This window comes from Ornithorhynchus anatinus, chromosome 1 (genome assembly GCF_004115215.2).
Source record: "Ornithorhynchus anatinus isolate Pmale09 chromosome 1, mOrnAna1.pri.v4, whole genome shotgun sequence".
NCBI lineage: Eukaryota > Metazoa > Chordata > Mammalia > Monotremata > Ornithorhynchidae > Ornithorhynchus > Ornithorhynchus anatinus.
In genome coordinates this window covers 66214480-66234341 of record NC_041728.1, presented here as the reverse complement: position 1 = coordinate 66234341, position 19862 = coordinate 66214480, and positions in this window count along the sequence as shown.

Sequence of the window (19862 nt, the reverse complement as noted above, 5' to 3'; positions counted from 1 at the left end):
TCTTGTCTTAGGCTGTCAGGTAGTCTCCGACCCATAGCAACACCATGGACACATCTGTCCCAGAACACCCCACCTCCATCTGCAATTGTTCCGGTAGTGGATCCATAGAGTTTTCTTGGTCAAAATACAGAAGTGGTTTACCATTGCCTCCTTCCATGTAGTAAACTTGCGTCTCCTCCCTTGACTCCCTCCCGTGCCACTGCTGCCCAGCACAGGGGAGTTTTGACTTGTAGCAGGTTGCCTTCCACTCACTAGCCACCGGCCAAGCTAGGAACGGAAAGGGTAGGTCTCTACTTGACTCTCCTTCCCGTCGTTGAGACTGGTAGAGTACTAGAAGCTCCCCAGGTGTGACCCTGAGAGGGGCAAACTCTGGAGTAGATACATGGGGCTCATGGTCTAAGCGGGAGAGAGAACGAGCGTTAAATCCTCATTTTGCAGATGAGGGAACTGAGGCACAGAAAAGCGAAGTAACTCATCCAAGGTCACCCTCCAGGAAAATGGCAGAGCCAGGGTTAGAACCCAGATCCTCTTTCCACTAGGCAACACTGCTTCGGTAGCACTTCCATTATAAGGTATGTAAGATATGCACTGAAGTCCTATGGGAGATTATTACTGCTTAATTAGGTGAGAAGAAAAAAAATGTGGTAAATCCTCCTAAAGTAGCTGAGATTTCAGATGGGCTTAAAAGCTGGGGAGAGCTGTCATCTGATAACTCCCACGGGAAGGGAGTTTCAGGTGCAGGGAGGACAAGTGAATGAGGCACAGTAAATAGGGAGGTTTGAGAGGTGATTGGCACGAAGCCCCTAGTTCATACCAACCAGGACCTTCCTAGACCAGGGGAGCCTCAGAGACACATAGTAGAAATCAAAACCCACCTCTGATCGCCAAGGCCACTGTGAAAAGCTTTTCACTTAATTTTACCAACATGCAAGGGTGGGACACCTCCACACACTCACTCACTCCACCAGTCTGTGGTCAGAGGAGCTCATTCTGCCAAGGCTTCTTCTTTCTGCTTCCAAGTGCTGCTGCCTTCTGCTGCTCTCAGGATGCTTCCTGCAAGCTTCTGCCCGCTCTATGTTGCCTCACGGATTCACCTCCAGATGCCTCCAAGCAACTGCCTTTTACCTGCCTTAGGCAGGGCAGCTGTGGCTCTACGAGGCAGACATTGATTAGTCCAGGCCTGTAACTGGGTAGAACGAGGAGAGAAAGCCCCACCTCCCTCCCTGCTCCGTCCCCCCACAGGCCATCAATCCCCTGCTTCAGGTAGAGCCCATCAGTGCCTTTGCAAAGCCTCTTCCTTGTTCATTCATTCAATAGTATTTATTGAGAGCTTAATGTGCAGAGCACTGTACTAAGCGCTTGGAATGTACAAATCGATAACAGATAGAGACAGTCCCTGCCCTTTGATGGGCTTACAGTCTGATCGGGTGAGACGGACAGACAAGACCAATGGCAATAAATAGAATCAATTCCCTGTGATTGCTGTTCTCGGGATCATCAACGGTCATTAGTAAGGCAACTTGTTGTGGGCTCACTTCAGGGAGAAGAAAAATAATTGGGTAAATCCTCCTAAAGTAGATGAGATTTCAGAAGGACTTAAAAGCTGGAGAGCTGTGATCTGATAACTTTCATGGGAAGAGAGTTAGAGGTGCAGGGAGGACAAGGAATGAGGAAAGGCAAGAATGAGGCACAGTGAGTAGATAGGTTTGAGAATAATAATAATAATGTTGGTGTTTGTTAAGCACTTACTATGTGCAGAGCACTGTTCTAAGCGCTGGGGTAGATACAGGGTCATCAGGTTGTCCCACGTGAGACTCACAGTCTTCATCTCCATTTTCCAGATGAGGTAACTGAGGCACAGAGATGTTAAGTGACTTGCCCACAGTCACACAGCTGACAGGTAGCAGAGCTGGGATTAATAATAATAATAATAATAATGATGGTGGTATTTGTTAAGCGCTTACTGTGTGCAGAGCCATGTTCTAAGCACTGGGGTAGATACAGGGGAATGAGGTTGTCCCACGTGAGGCTCACAGTCTTCACCCCCATTTTACAGATGAGGGAACTGAGGCATAGAGAAGTGAAGTGAACCTGTCCACAGTCACACAGCTGACAAGGGGCAGAGTTGGGATTGCAGCCCTGAGATTGCAGAGCTTGAAGATTGCGGAGATTGAAGAATGAAACTGCAAGGAGGTGCGTTACTGAAAGAAGAGAATAAGGAGGGGGAGAATAATAATAATAATAATAATGTTGGTATTTGTTAAGCGCTTACTATGTGCCGAGCACTGTTCTAAGCGCTGGGGTAGACACAGGGGAATCAGGTTGTCCCACGTGGGGCTCACAGTCTTAATCCCCATTTTACAGATGAGGGAACTGATTGAGGACCTTGAGACCAGAAGGCAGGAGTTTCTATTTGACCCAAAGAGTAATGGGTAATAACTGGAAGATGTTTGGGAGTAGGGAGATGTACACAGAATGATGTTTTAGAAAAAAAGGACACAGGTAGTAGGGTGAAGTATGGACTGGAAAGGGAAAGGACCGAAGTCAGGGAGATCAGTGAGGAGGCTGATGTGGTATTCATACAGGGTTATGACAAAAGTGAGAAATTTGGGAGACAAGAGAGGGAGACAGACATTATATAAATAAATTAGATATGTACTGGGATGGGGAATGAGAAAAAGGAGCAAGTCAGGGCAATGCAGGAAGGAGAGAAGGAAGAGGAAAGGAGGGCTTAGTTAGGGAAGACCTCTTGGAAGAGGCGTGTCTTTAATAAGGCTTTGAAGGTGGGGAGAGTAAAATTGCCCGTCAGAGATGAAGAGGGAGGGCATTCCAGACCAGAGGCAGGATGTGGGCGAGGGGTCGGAGGCAAGATAGACGAGATACCTCGTCTAAGTGCTCAACGAAGCACGTGCTATTTGGGGTCATTAAACCTAATGGAGTGTGTCCTGGGACCACTGCACTTCTCAGGTCCTGGAGTTCTCCTCGGACGTGAATAAGGACTGACGCAAAGCATCTTCTGTAGAAAACCAGGCACGGTGGATCCGGTCCTCAGGGCTTCATGCACAAATGAATCTCCAAGAACATGAAAGAGCTCAGCCGGACAGGCCCCGATGACAATAAACAGAAAATATGCCCCAGTACGCGCTGCAGATCTTAGCTCGTATTTCATCATTATCTTATGTTCCAGACGTTTGAATGCTTGGCTTTTGAATTTAGTGGTTTTTTTAAAAAATTCAAAATAAAAAAAAACCCAGCAAATTCATCATCCGCTGGCTGTGGGAAAGTGTTCTTACAGTGATTATTTTTTTAAAAAATCAGTTTCGCAATCTTGTTGAAACCTGTTTGAAAATCACCTCGCCAGATTTAAGTGAAGTAAAATATACTGATGCAGACAAGTGAATGATCCTGCATACACGCATATACAGTTAATAATAATGTTGGTATTCGTTAAGCGTTTACTATGTGCAGAACACTGTTCTAAGCGTTGGGGCAGATACAGCTTAATCAGGTTGTCCCACGTGAGGTTCACAGTTAATCCCCATTTTACAGATGAGGAAACTGAGGCACAGGGAAGTGAAGTGACTTGCCCACAGTCACACAGCTGACAAGTGGCAGAGCCGGGAGTCGAACTCATGACCTCTGACTCCGAAGCCAGGGTTCTTTCCACTGAGCCACTATACTATCATGCCTATGGAATGGGGTTACCTGTACTCCAACAGAATGAATCCAAACCAACAGAGCCCAGACCTGGGAGTCAAAACGTCATGGGTTCTAATCCCGACTCTACCACTTGTCTGTTGTGTGACTTTGGGCAAATCACTTCACTTGTTTGGGCCTCAGTTACCTCATCTGTAAAATGGAGATTAAGACTGTGAGCCCCACATGGGACAACGTGATTACGTTGTATCTACCCCAGTGCTTAGAAGAGTGCTTGGTACATAGTAAGCACTTAACAAGTACCATAATTATCATTATTATTATAATTGGAAATGTCTTTCTCTCCCTTTTCATCTCCCTGATCTCCTCCCTCTTCTACTTCCCCTTTGACATCTCCCCCATTTCCTGTCATCTTCCTCTCAATTTGTGTCTCCTCTGCCTCCTTTCCTTCTTACCCTTTCCCCGTGGGCTTTTTTTCTTCCCTCAATCCTGTCCCCTGACACTCTGATCTCCCCATCACTTCCTGTTGCCTTCTCCTCTCTCCCACATCCTGTGACTGATTCTCTTCCTCCATCATTGATTATCATCTCATGGCATCCTATTACTCACTCATTCGATCGAATTTATTAAGTGCTTACTGTGTTCTAAGTGCTAGGGAGAGTACAATCCAACAATAAACTGACACATTCCCTGTCTACAACGAGCTTGCAGACTAGAGGGGGAGGCAGATATAAATAGGAAAATTAAACATACGTATGTAAGTGCTTTAGGACTTGGAGATGGAACGTCCCCATCTCCCCGGGAAATTCAGACCCAGTAGGCCTCCAGACTCCCCCAGACCTGGTCTTTGAGCAACTGGTTCTCCCTGCTTTCCTTTCCTTACGGAAGCTGCGTTGAGGCAAACAGTTCAGCGTCATTTTCTGATCATTAGGGGGACGATCTGATTACTGCTCTTTGTAACTATGAAACTGGAATCTGCTAACGACCTGCAACTTGGAAAGTGCCCACCGAGAAAAACTCCTGACCATCATCAAGGCAGTGGATCAGGTCTCCCGCTTCCCATCGTCATTCCTCTCTCATTACAACGCAGCTTGCTTGCTTCTCTGCTCTAAGGCCAACCTGTTCACTGTGACTTGTCCTCATCTCTTCAGCCGTTGAAAAGTGACTCACAACCTCGGTCCTGCCTGGAATTCCACACAATCAATCAATCAATAAATAATAATAATAATAATGTTGGTATTTGTTAAGCGCTTACTAGGTGCCGAGCACCGTTCTAAGTGCTGGGTTAGACACAGGGGAATCAGGTTGTCCCACGTGGGGCTCACAGTCTTAATCCCCATTTTACAGATGAGGGAACTGAGGCACAGAGAAGTTAAGTGTCTTGTCCAAAGTCACACAGCTGACAAGTGGCCGAGCTGGGATTCGAACCCATGACCTCTGACTCCAAAGCCCAGACTCTTTCCACTGAGCCACGCTGCTTCTCTTAACAACTGAGCATCTTACTAAGTGCTTGGGAGAATACCAAACAACAGAGTTAGTGAACAAGTTCCCTGGCCCCTACGTATCCAAGCCCCCCCGACACACACACAGACACACAACTCTCATCTTCTAATTCCCACTAAAATCATACTTCCTCCAGAAAGTTTTTCCCGGCTAATCTACTTTCTTTACTTTCCCTCCCTTCTGCATCACTCCATACTTGATTGCCACATTCCCTCCCACCGCAGAACTCACATAATAATAATAATGATTATGGTATTTAAGCGCTTACGATGTGCCAAGCACTGTTTTAAGTGCTGGGGCAGATACACGGTAATCAGGTTGTCCCACGAGGGGCTCACAGTCTTCATCCCTATTTTACAGATGAGGGAACTGAGGCAAAGAGAAGTTAAGTGACTTGCCCAAGGTCACACAGCTGACAAGTGGCAGAGTCAGGATTAGAGGCCACGACCGCTGACTCCCAAGCCTGCGCTCTTTCCACTAAGGCACGACATCTTTATCCTCAGTTGCTTCCTTTATCTGGAACTTTTTTAAACATCCGCCTTGCCTGTTAGACTGTAAGCTCCTTTAAGGCAGAGATTTTGTCTACTTTATTGAACTTTCTCAAGCACTTAAGTTCAGTGTTCTGCGGAGAGTAAGCACTCAGTAAAGGCCAGTAACTGATCGACTACCAACTCTGTTATATTGGTGTAGTCTATTCGCTCAAGGGCTTAGTACAGTGCTCTGCACACCGTAAACACTCAATAAATGTGATTGATTCATTGATTGATTGACTGATTAAATTGTTTGGAATTACAGGCAGTGATGCTCTAATGAACCCTGATGTGACAAATCATCTAAGAGCTTAAAATAATGTTCTGCGCACAGTAAGCACTTGATTCTCTCCCAGGGCTTAGTACAGTACTTTGCACACAGTAAACAGCAGCATGAAGCAGCATGGCTTAGTGGAAAGAGCACGGGCTTGGGAGTCAGAGGTTGTGGGTTCTAATCCCAGCTGTGCCATTCATCAGCTGTATGACTTGGGACAAGTCACTCCACTTCTCTATGCCTCAGTTACCTCATCTGTAAAATGGGGATTAAAACTATGTGCTCGGCACATAGCACTTAACAAATACCATCATTATTATCATTATTAATAAACACTTAATAAACCCTATTGTTACCATTACTACACTTGATTGATTGACCACTGAAGGATAAGGATTGCTAACGATGTGAAGAGACAGAGAAAGAGTTCTACATGATAGCTTGAGGTCATGGCCTGCATGTACATCATGTACCTCATCATCATGAGAAGCAGCGTGGCTCAGTGGAAAGAGCACGGGCTTTGGAGTCAGAGGTCATGAGTTCGAATCCCAGCTCGGCCACTTGTCAGCCGTGTGACTGTGGGCAAGTCACTTCACTTCTCTGTGCCTCAGTTCCCTCATCTGTAAAATGGGGATTAAGACTGTGAGCCCCACGTGGGACATCCTGATTCCCCTGTGTCTACCCCAGCGCTTAGAACAGTGCTCGGCACATAGTAAGCGCTTAACAAATACCAACATTATTATTATTATTATTATTGTTATTACCTGTGTGTAAACAGAAGTACAGCCTATGGAGATGTATGCATCATTCCCCTATTTTCCAGGATCAATCAATTTATTCTTATTAACAATAATATTAGTAATAAAAAAGGTATTTTAAGCACTTACTACGTGTCAAGCACTGTTTTAAATGCTGGGGTAGACACAGGCTTATCAAGATGGACGCAGTACCTGTCTCACATGGGGCTCACAGTCTTAGTCCCCATCTTCCAGTTGAGGGAACTAAGGCACAGAGAAGTGAAGTGACTTGCTCAAGGTCACACAGAGGACAAGCAGCAGAGCCGGGATTAGAACGCAGGTCCTTCTGACTAGTCAATGCTCTAGACCACTTTGAGTGCTTACTGTGTGCAAAGCGTACCATACTAAGCTCTTGGGAGAGTACAATGCAACAGAGTTGATAGACGCTTTCCTCGCCTTTAAGGACTTTACAGTATAGAGGGGAAGAAAGAAAGGAATTATGTTTAGGAACATAAATGCCGTGGGGCTGAGGGTGGGTGAACATCAAGTGATCAAAGGGTACAGATCCAAGTGCATAGGTGATGCAGAAGGGAGAGGGAGCCGGGGAAAAGAGGGCTTAATTGGGGAAGAAAGAATTCACTGGAGCATTTCTTTCCTCTGAATTGGTACTGACAGGAATGAAAGTGAAACAACTCCCACAGTGGAGATTTCTGAAGGAATCCATTAGTGGCCTGGCCTTATGAGAGCGTGGGGCATACAGTGCTCCGGAGTTGAACATCAGCACGGCTTCGCCGTTTTGTCGGTGAGCACTCAGCAACCGCCGCTTGTAGGTGATTTTTCTGGACGTTGTTGAGGGCGGGCTGCTGTGTGCAGATTCTGATTTCTTTGAGCAGAACCGTTGGAGAGCGGCCACTTGGGGCTGGGTTTCTCAGAATTCCTGCTGCTGTGATTGTTGTGAACCACTGAGGGTTGAAAGAGCCCTTTTCCCTCACAATTATTCAAGATTTTGAGCGAGGGCACCGTGAACGCGACTGCGGTAATAATTACCTACTTTGTTTCTCTCTTTTTGTCCAAGCCCCTTGAGAAAACAGGTGCCCGCTGAGGGAATGGGATTGGTATTTACCTGATTGGCCTCTGCTTCTCAACCCTGTTTTCTGCCCGGATATTGTTTTGCGTGCGTGCCTCAAAATAACCGATCCCGTTCCTGCTCTAGGTCTGAAGCAGCCAGCCAGGCTTCCCTCGGTGGTGAGGCTGAGGCCTGGAATCTGGGGCGGCGAGGACGGGTTCATCCTTGGCTGCTGAAGATATTCATCCAATGGGTAGGGATCTGGGGAAGAAATCCAGTGATGAAACAATTGAGATTACAATAATAATAATAATTGTGGTATTTGCCAGGCACGGTACTAAACACTGGGGCGAATACAAGCAAACCCGGTTGGACACAGTCCTTGTCCCATGCTCAGTGTCTCATTCCCCATTTTACAGATGAGGTAACCGAGCCCCAGAGAAGTGAAGTGACTTCCCCAAAGTCAAAGGGCAGATAAGCGACAGAGGTGAATGGGTCGGGGAGTTGGATGTTTAGATGCCAACACGGTTCCGCCAGACTTTCAAACTCTCAAGCCTAAATGAGGAGGCATTGATAAACCAAAGCAATGGTATTTATTGAGTGCTTATTGTGCGCAGAGCACTGTACTGAGCACTTGGGATGTTAAAATGCAACAGAGTTGGTAGAATACAGGGTGGGAGGATTCTACCAACCATTCCCTGCCCCCAACGAGCTTCTGCTGTGTGGGAGACATTCTGGAGGATGGGTTTCATCTCAGTCACCATAGCATCGGGAGCAGAAGCATCTTTGCCCTGCCCCAGCCCGAATGGTAATAATAATGTTGGCATTTGTTAAGCGCTTACTATGTGCAGAGCACTGTTCTAAGCGCTGGGTAATGAGGTTGTCCCACGTGAGGCTCACAGTCTTCATCCCCCTTTTACAGATGAGGTCACTGAGGCCCAGAGAAGTGAAGTGACTTGCCCACAGTCACACAGCTGAGAAGTGGCAGAGCTGGGAGTCGAACCCATGACCTCTGCCTCCCAGGCCCGGATTCTTTCCACTGAGCCACGCTGCTCCTCCATGGTACGACCCGTACTGTCCAACGCAGTGGCTGCTCTAACCCAGTGACAGGCCATTTCTCTCCCGAATTGAGGAGGGGACTGGGAACGATGGAGATCAGTTGAGGAGTCCAGACCAGCCCCCTACTCTATCCTGATGACCCTGGGGGGTAAGGGAAGAAGCACGGCCTAGTGGATGGAGCAGGGGCCCGGGAGTCGGAAAGACCTGGGTTCTAATCCCGACTCCGCCTCTCATCTGCTGTGTGACCTTGGCCAGGTCACTTCACTGGACCTCAGTGACCGCATCTGTCAAATGAGGATTAAGACTGTGAGCTTCATATGGGACAGGGACTGTGTCCAACCTGAATAGCTTGTATCTACCCCAGCACCTAGAACAGTGCTTGAACCATAATAAGTGCTTAAAAAATACTATTATTCATTCATTCAATCGTATGTATTTGAGCACTCAGTGGGTGCAGAGCACTGCGCTAAGCATTTGGAAAGTACAATTCGGCAACAGTTTTCAACACTATTATTATTATTATCATTACAGATTGGCTCCAGGCATTGAGAAACAATATTGCCTATGGAAAGAGCACAGGCCTGGGAGTAGCCCCAGCTCTGCCACCAACCTGTTATGTGATCTTGGGCAAGTCATCTCACTTCTCTGTGCCTCAGTTTCCTCCTCTGTAAAATGGGGATTTAATACCTGTCTTCCCCATTACTTAAACTGTGAGCCCCAAGTGGGACAGTGACTTGACTGTGTCCAATGAGGTTAGCTTGTTCCTACCCCGGCACTTAGAACAGTGCTTGTCGCTTCACTTCTCTGTGCCTCACTTTCCTCATCTGTAAAATGGGAATTAGGTACCAGTCTTCCCTCCTACTTAAACTGTGAATCCCAAGTAGGACAGTGACTCTGTCCAGGGGGATTAATGTGTATCTACTCCAGAGTTTAGAGTATTGTTTAACACATAGTAAGTACTTCACAAATGTCATTATTATTGTTATCATTATGATTACAGGGTTTGGGGTCCCAGTTCAGTGAGTCCTGAGGTACCCTGACCCTCTAATGCTGAGAGAAAGCCACGGAACCCCAAGAGTCCCTTGACTTTCCTCTTTCTTCATTAAGAAGCAACTCACCAATTGCTGGTTTTATTAAAATAACCTAACAAGTTACTCCCATCCACAGCCATGACCAGCTAGGTTCAGCTGTTTCCGATCTTATTTATTAATAATGAAGGTGTTCGCTAAGGACTTACTACGTGCCAGGCACTGGGGTCGATATAACGTAACCAGGCTGGACCCAGATACTCTCCCACATGGTGCTTATGGTCTAAGGAGGAGGAAAATGAGGTACAAGGAAATTAAGGGAGAAGCAACATGTCCTAGTGGAATTATCAGAGGATCTTGGGTTCCAGTTCCAGCTCCAGAATAGGTGTGTAATAGGTGTGCCCGCTGTGTAACCTCAGGTAAGTTAAAAAAAACAGTGTGGCTTAATGGAAACAGCACAGCCTGGGAGTCAGAGGGCGTGGGTTCCGATCCCCACGCCGACACTTGTCTGCTGGGTGACCTTGGGCAAACCACTTCACTTCTCTGTGCCTCAGTTACTTCATCTGTAAAATGGGGATTAAGACTGTGAGCCCACGTGGGACCACCTGATTACCATGTATCTACCCCAGTGCTTAAAACAGCGCTTGGCACATAGTAAGTGCTTAACAAATATCATTATTATTATAACTTCTCAAGGCCTTTTGCCTTATCTGTAAAAGAAGGATTAAGATTAGGAGCCCCAAATGCAACATGAACTGTGTCTAAACCGATCAGATTGTATCTAAACCAGTGCCTGGTAAATAGTATGCCCTTCACAAACACCATAAAAAGTGGTTTGCCCAAGGTAACACACCAGGGAAGTAGCAGAGCCAGGATTAGAACCCAAATCTGGTTCCAGCAAGATACCCCAGCAGTTAGCATAGGATTCATTCATTCAGTCAAGAGAACTTGTCAGCTGTGGGCAAGTCACTTAACTTCTCTGTGCCTCAGTTCCCTCATCTGTAAAATGGGGATGAAGACCGTGAGCCTCACGTGGGACAACCTGATTACCCTGTATCTACCCCAGTGCTTAGAACATTTCTCTGCACATAATAAGCACTTAACAAATATCAACATTATTATTATTATTTATTGAGTGCTTACTGTGTGTGGAACACTGTACTAACCACTTGGGAAGTATAATCCAGCAACAGAGACAATCCCTGCCCACAATGAGCTCACCTGAAAGGGGGCATAAGACAGCTGAGAGGGCTGAAAAGGCATTTTAAAGACCCACTGGGGCTCAGTCTAGACTATGAGCTCGTTGTGGGCAGGGAATGTATCTGTTTATTGTTGTATTGTACTCTCCCAAGTGCTTAGTACAGTGATTTACATACAGTATGCACTCAATAAATACTATTATTATTAATAGTAATAATAATCATTGTAGGGGGATCCGAAAAGCATTGCAGACCAGCTGGGAAGACTGAATGAGCACTTTAAAGACCCAATGGGGCTCAGTCTAAAATAACATAGTATAGCAGCTGTCTATAGAAATATATTTATATATTCATTAAAAATTTATAATTGGCAATATTTACATTAATGTCTATTTCCCTTTCTAGAGTGTAAGCATGCTGTGGGAAGGGAATGAGTCTATATGAGTCTATGAATCTATTGTTTATATGGTATTCTCCCAAGTGCTTAGAACAGTGTTCTACACACAGTAAGCGCTCAGTAAATATAACCTGGAACAGGACTTGCTTTTTAATTACTGTAGCCTGGAAGCTCATTGTGGATAAGAAATCTGTCAACCTTGTTGTACTCTCCCAAGCGTTTAGCACAGTGCTCTAGACTTTAAGCTCCTTCTAGATTGTAAGCTCGTTGTGGGCAGGGAATGTGTCGGTTAAATTCTTATATCGTACTCTCCCAAGTATACCGTAAACACTCATTAAATAGGATTGATTGATTGCTCTGCACCCAGTAAGTCCTCGATAAATATCACTGATGATGGCGATTAGAAGCTTCAGGAAAAGGAAAAATCCGAAACAGCACAAAGGGTAAAGTCAACCCTGTAGTCAAAAGAACATGGGCCTGGAAGTTAAAGAACGGGTTCTAATCTGCACTCTACCACTTTCCTGCTATTTGAACTTGGGCAAGTCACTTCACTCCTCTGCGCCTCGCTTCCCTCATCTGTAAAATGGGGATTGAGACCGTGAGCTCCATGTGGGAATGGACTGGGTCCAACCCAGTTTGCGGTATCCATCCCAGAACTCGGTACAGTGTCTGGCACATAGCAAGCCCTTAACAAATGCCACAGTTATTATTATTTCCCAAGCATATTTGGGAAAGTCTCTTAATTCTTTAGGCCTCAGTTTCTTCAACTGTAAAATGAGAATTCGGCACTGTTCTTTTTCCAAGTGAATTTTCCAAGGTCACACTGCAGGCAAGTGGTAGAGCCGGGATTAGAACCCATGGCCTGCTGATTCCCGGGCCCGTGCTCTGTCCGCTATGCGGTGCTAACCCTAATCTTAACACTAACCCTACCCGTAACCTTAACCCTAACCTATTCCCTAGCTTGGCCCACTGGCTATTTTACCTCACTTGAATCTATTCTTCAGGAGAAATGTTTGTGTGTTATTCAGGATTTATTCGAATCCTTTGAATTACTTCATAATAATAATAACGATGTTTAAGTGCTTACTATATGCCAGGCACTATACTAAGCGCTGGATTAATAGAGCCAGACTTACCCTACTTATTAGCTATTTTGCAGAACAGGGCAGCCAATCTTCATGAGTTCTGTTGGTGACTCCATGCTCGATGACTCTGAATTTAAGCCACTAACACTGACTTTTCTCTCTATTCTCCACAAAAAACCTGGACGGGAAAAATGTTGTTGCCCTAAGCAAGTATTCCCACCCACTGCAGTGACAATTCCATAAGATTGGAAGGAGAAAACAATCAATCAATCAATGAGTTCTTACTGAGTGCAAAGTACTGTACTAAATGCTTGGGATATCCATCCTCCCAAGAAATCCATAGTGGCCTGATATTGTCTTTCTTGCAAAACACGGAGAGCAAAAAATGGATGGTTTTTTCCAGCGACATTGAATAGGGGAGGGGAGAAGGCCTTGCTTTGAAGAATTCTCCCAAACTTTCATTTTGTGGTCTTGTTGACACCTCTTCCCTGGAAGGAAATCCACGAGGACTCTGCTGCCATAGTTCACCTTGACACTGAACGCTAAATTCCATATTCATGAGACCTTGAAGCCATTATCAGAGGAGCCCGCCGGCTCAGCACATCCCACGTCTCCCCCGGGTCCTTTTGGAGCTTGATTGCAGGGAGGCTGAGATAAACGTCCCTGCAGCAGGCTGTCGTATTTCTTCTAGGAAAGCAGCATGGTCTGGTGGAAAGAGCACGGCCCTGGGCGTCAGAAGATGTGGGTTCTTATCCCAGCTCTGCCCCGTGTCCGCTCTGTGATCTTGGGCCAGTCACTTCACTTCTCTGGGCCTCAGTTACCTCATCTAAAATAGGGGATCAAGACTGTTCAACCTGATTACTTTGTATCTACCCCAGCGCTTAGAACAATGTTTAGCACATAGTAAGCATTTAACAAATGCCACACATTATCATTAGTAGGAGTAGTCATATTACTCTGTGTCCATGGGCTTTCAGAACCAGATTATGTGTTTGAGCCAAAGAGGGAGGCTCCCTCTCTCCTCCGTCTTTCCACCTGGATGACAAGAAAAGAGCTCTGGATCGGAGATCCTGGGACTCCCCTCCCCATTCGCTGGTTCCAATCGTCTCCAGAACACCTGCTCCCTTGCTTTTATGCTTTGTGACCTTGGACAAGTCATTTAACCTCACGGTACCTCAGTTTCCTCATCTATAAAACGCGGAGTAAATATCTGTTCTTCCACCATCTTGAAATGTGAGTCCCATGTGGGATAGGAATTGTATCTGAGACCAGATTTCCCTGTATCTACCCCAGGGCTTAGAGTTGTGTTTAGCACATAGTAACAAAAGCTTCAAATATCACTGCATTTATTGCTACCTGGGCTGAGAGTTTTTACCAAATATTTTGTTCTGTGGATTGGAGACAGGATAATAATAATAATAATGTTGGTATTTGTTAAGAGCTTACTATGTGCAGAACACTGTTCTAAGCACTGGGGCAGATACAGGGTCATCAGGTTGTCCCACGTGAGGCTCACAGTCTTAATCCCCATTTTAACAGATGAGGTAACTGAGGCACAGAGAAGTGAAGTGACTTGCCCACAGTCACACAGCTGACAAGTGGCAGAGCCGGGATTTGAACCCATGACCTCTGACTCCCAAGCCCGGGCTTTTTCCACTGAGCCACGGGTGCGGGGAGAGAGGAGGAGTACAGAACAAGAATCGTGGGACTGAAAGGGATTAAAGGAATAGAAATTCACTAACTACAGTGTCCCATGAAAACTGATAATAAGCACTGGGCAGGAGATGAATGAGAGGCAAGATAAAATAACAAAAACGTGATTTTGGATTAACATTCCAAAGCCGGATTTTTCTCCAGCACTTAGAAGAGCACATAATAAGTGCTTAACAAGTCCCATAATTTTTAGTATTATTATGACCTACCTCAGTGCTTAGTACAGTGCCCGGCACATAGTAAGTACTTAAATTCCATTCAAAAAAAGAGGATCTCACCTACCAATAACTATCAGTCCCTTTCCCTCTGTGCAATTCATTTAACTCACAGATACAGGGAAATGGGCAATGGCAGGGCCTCAGAAAGGGGCTGTCCACAGGGCATGGAGCAGCATCAGAATACACTTCATCAATTAGTGGTATTTAGTGAACGCTTACTATGTGCAGGGCACATAATATAATAGAGCCAAGTTAATAATAATAATAATAATGTTGGTATTTGTTAAGCACTTACTATACGCCAGGCACTGTTCTAAGCGCTGAGGGGATACAGGGTGATCAGATTGTCCCACGTGGGGCTCACAGTTTTAATCCCCATTTTACAGCTGAGGTATCTGAGGCCCAGAGAAGTGAAGTGACTTGCCCGCAGTCACCCAGCTGACAAGGGGCGGAGCCGGGAGTCGAACCCATGACCTCTGACTCCGCAGCCCAGGCTCTTTCCACTGAGCCACGCTGTTTCCCTTCCCTGCCCATAATGAACTTACAGTCTAGAGGGAGAGACAGACATAAATATGAATAAATAAGTCATTTATAATATAGAATTTAAAGACGCACCTTCTGATTCCTAGGCCTGTGCTCTATCCACTACATGGTATCGAACTTATAGTGCATAGTGCACTAAATTGGGAGGCTTCTATTGAATGTCTCCTGCATGAAGAGCTTTCTAAGGGGCACTTATTGTGCCCGTCACTGGGCAGGGATTGTCTCTATCTGTTGCCGAGTTGTACCTTCCAAGCGCTTAGTACAGTGCTCTGCGTATGGTAAGCGCTCAATAAATACGATTGAATGAATAAAAGTGGTGTGTTGCTAGGAGGGGGGGAAAGAACAGAGGGAACGAGTCAGGGTGATGCAGAAGGGAGTGGGAAAAGAGGAAAGGAGGGCTTAGGCAGGGAAGGCCTCTTGGAGGAGATGGGTTTTCAGTAAGATTTTGAAGGAAGGGAGAGTAATTGTCTGTTGGCGATGAAGAGGAAGGGCGTTCGGGGCCCAGCGGCAGGAAGTGGGCGAGAGGTCTGCAGCAAGATAGACGAGACTGAGATACAGCAAAAAGGTTAGCATTAGAGGAGCAAAGTGTTAGAGCTGGGCTGTAGCGGGAGAGTAGCCAGGTGAGGTAGGAAGGGGAAAGGTCACTGACTGCTTTAAAGCAACATGGCCTAACGGATAGAGCACTGGCCTGGGATACAGAAGGACCTGGGGTTCTAATCTCTACTTCACCACTTGTCTGCTGTGCATCCTTGGGAAAGTTACTTAGCTTCTCTGGACCTCAGTTCCCTCATCTGTAAAGTGGGGATTAAAACTTTGAGCCCCGTGTGGTACAGCGTGGCTCAGTGGCAAGAGCCCGGGCTTGGGAGTCAGGGGTCATGGGTTTGAATCCCTCCTCTGCCACTTGTCAGCTGGGTGACTGTGGGCAAGTCACTTCACTTCTCTGGGCCTCAGTTCCCTCATCTGGAAAATGGGGATGAAGACTGTGAGCCTCACGGGGGACAACCTGATGACCCTGTATCTCCCCCAGCGCTTAGAACAGTGCTCGGCACATAGTAAGCGCTTAACAAACGCCAACATTATTACAGGGACACTGTCCAATCTGATTTCCGTGTATCTCCTTCAACACTTAGTACTCTGCCTGGAATGTGGTAAGCACTTTACAAATACCGTGATTTTTAAAAATATTATTAATTGGGAATGTCAACAGTCTATGAGGAAAGACTCAGAACCGTAGGAAAAAACATAGATATTTCAGTGATTTAGGTTTGTCAGTACAGTACTCTCAGCCCAGAGAAATGTCCTGATCGGTGAATGTCTCGGATGAATTGTTCGGGGCTATTTCGTCTACCTTCACGGATGGACAAAATATGCACTTTAAGCGCCAGTTCATACACATCCATCTCACCTGCTGCCCTGCAAATGGAAATGGAAAGAACGGAGAATGGTTTCTCAAATGGCATCAAGAAGAGCCAAAATATTGCAACCGCTGAACTCTGGAAGATGACAGAGTCTTTGGGTTTTGGTTATTTTTTGCTTTTCTGTTTAATGGTGTATTTTGAGCACTTCCTCTGTGCCGAGCACTGTTCCAAACACTGTGGTAATAATAATAATAATAATGTTGGTATTTGTTAAGCGCTTACTATGTGCCGAGCACTGTTCTAAGCGCTGGGGTAGACAAAGGGGAATCAGGTTGTCCCACGTGGGGCTCACAGTCTTAATCCCCATTTTACAGATGAGGGAACTGAGGCACAGGGAAGTTAAGTGACCTGCCCACAGTCACACAGCTGACAGGTGGCAGAGCCGGGAGTCGAACTCATGACCTCTGACTCCGAAGCCCGGGCTCTTTCCACTGAGCCACGGGATGATGGTGGTCTGAGCCCCACCTGGGGCTGCAGTCTAAATAGAAGGAAGGAGGATTTAAGCTCAGTTTTACAGGAGATATAACTGAAGCACTGAGTCAGGAACAGTGAAGATTTTCATGAGGGTTTCACAACTTCTCTTTGAACTCAAGGGTGGCCCCGTCTGAGCACTTTGCCTAGAAAGGCTCTTCAGGAGCCCAGGGAAGCATCAATCTGGCTGGTTCTGTCAACGATACCATTCAAGACCGACGACCTCGCTGTAGAGTGCTGATTAACGGTAGTCCGTGTGAAAGGTTTATTCCCATAACCCATAAAGTGGACGCTAAGACATTTTCTTTCCCAATATCTCTAGGTCTGAACAAGCAGCATGAGAGGACAACTGCTTCAACTACTATTCCAGAAGTATCATATGTCATTAAAAAGATAATCACAATCATCTCTGAAAAAAGACAAACTTTTTAAATCATTAAAACTTCCATCAATCCGTGGCTGAGTGGAAAGAGCATGGGCTTGGGAGTCAGAGGTCATGGGTTCGAATCCCCGCTCCGCCACTTGGCAACTGTGTGACTGTGGGCAAGTCACTTAACTTCTCTATGCCTCAGTTATCTATCTGTAAAATGGGGATGAAGACTGTGAGGCTCGCGCGGGACAATCTGGTTATCCTGTGTCTACTCCAGCGCTTAGAACAGTGCTCTGCACATAGTAAGCGCTTAACAAATATCAACATTATTATTATTATCAATCCCAGTAAAGTAGACAGTTGAGGGCTTCTTTCAGAAGTCCCCCCAGGTCAGTACTACAAGGCTGTATCATTAGACTGTAAGCCCCTCAGAGGCAGAGGATACTTTTAGTATATGCTCCTAAGAGATCAGCACAGTGCTCTGTGCACTGTAGGCTCCAGTACAGTGCTCTGCAGGCCCTAGGCTCCATCCAGATGAAGCTGACATTCCCTGATGCCAAAGAAACAAGCCTCTTCCCCTACTTCGGTGCTCAGTTTCTGAGCTGGGGAAACCACATGGGAGAAGTGTTAGATTGAGAAGATCAGGATTCTAGTCCCAGCTAAAATAATTGTGATATAATAATAATGTTGGTGTTTGTTAAGCGCTTGCTATGTGCAGAGCACTGTTCTAAGCGCTGGTGTAGATACAGGGTCATCAGGTTGTCCCGTGTGAGGCTCACAGTTAATCCCCATTTTACAGATGAGGTAACTGAGGCACAGAGAAGTCAAGTGACATGCCCACAGCCACACAGCAGACAAATGGCAGAGCCGGGATTCGAACTCGTGACCTCTGACTCCCAAGCCCAGGCTCTTTCCACTGAGCCACGCTGCTTCTCTGTTAAGTGCTATGGGCTAAGCACTGGGGTTAATACCACGAAGCAGTGAAGGAACATGGCCAAGAGAAGTGGCATGGCCTAGTTTATAGAGCATGGGCCGAGAAGTCAGAAGGACCTGGGTTCTAATTCCTGCTCTGCCACGTGTCTGCTGTGTGACCTTGGGCAACTCATTTCACTTCTCTTTGCCTCAGCTACCTCATCTGTCAAATGGGGAGTCAGACTGTGAGCCCCACGTGGGACAGGGATTGTGCCCAACATGATTTGCCTCCAAGGTTTAGTACAGTGTCTGGCACATGGTAAGTACTTAAAAAACCCCAACATTATTAAGCATCATCAGATAGGACCCGGTCCCTGTCTCACATGGGGCTCACAATCTCAAGTTGGTGGGAGAACAGGTACTCAGTCCTCATTTTACAGATGGGGAAACTGAAGCACAGAGAAGTGAGGAGACTTTTCTAAAGTCACAAAGCAGACAAGTGACTGATCCGGGATTCGAACCCAGGTTTCCTGCTCTTTCCTCAAGACCTTACTGCTTTCCAGCTCCATAGGAGCTGGAAAATCATTCCTTCCTCACAGGGATTTTGGGGCGATGAAAAGATAAATGGACCAAAAAGTCCTTTTTGAAAAAATGAAAGCACTCATAAATTCAAGGTGTTATTATTTCCTGGAGCTTTTAGCAAGTCCGGTCTTGGTGACAAGCAGTGCATTTTCATTTTATTGCTTGGAGATACAGGTTCCAAGTAAATATTGCCTGGATCGGAAACTGGATAGAGGGCATTGGGGAAGGGAGACGGTGAATATCATCGAGCAACGGCGGCGCACAGCAAAGGACTGTGGGAGGAGGTGCTTTTCGCCAGGATGAAAAGGGAATGAATTTGGCAATTCCTTTTCTGAAGATTGTGATGGGAAGTGGTGCTAGTGATGTACCCGGCTCCCAACAGTGAATTTCCTACAAGTTCGGATTTTTCCTTTGCTGAGGAGAACAAGGAAATTGCACCCTGCCACATCTCTGCGGAATTCAGGCCCAAGACAGGAGAATTGGAATTGGAGATCCAAAGTCACATCCAAGACAGGAGCCTGGCTCAGTGGAAAGAGCCTGGGCTTGGGAGTCAGAGGCCATGGGTTCGAATCCCACTCTGCCACTTGTCAGCTGTGTGACTGTAGGCAGGTCACTTCACTTCTCTGTGCCTCAGTTACCTCATCTGTAAAATGAGGATTAACTGTGAGCCTCACGTGGGACAACCTGATGACCCTGTATCTACCCCAGCGCTTAGAAGAGTGCTCTGCACATAGTAAGCACTTAACAAATACCAACATTAGTTAATTAACTGGATGCCATTTGTTCACCTTGCTCTAGCGCGACTCCGAGACGAAACAGCAAGCAATATTGACAGTCTCTTGGTTAAACAAGAAGTTGTCTTATACCTACAGAGGTTTGAGGGTTTCTACTCTCTGGTATCTGAGGGGAAAAAAGGACCAGCCAGCACGTCTGGATACTTTTCTTTCCAACCACGGGATTCAGTATAATTCCATCCTGTCAGGGAATAATTATTCTCTAGCAGAACATTGCAAATACTGATGAAGGTACCAGGGATATCTTTGAACTTTTGATGCAGATATCTCTCCGCATGAAACAGAAACTCCATACCATAGGCTTTA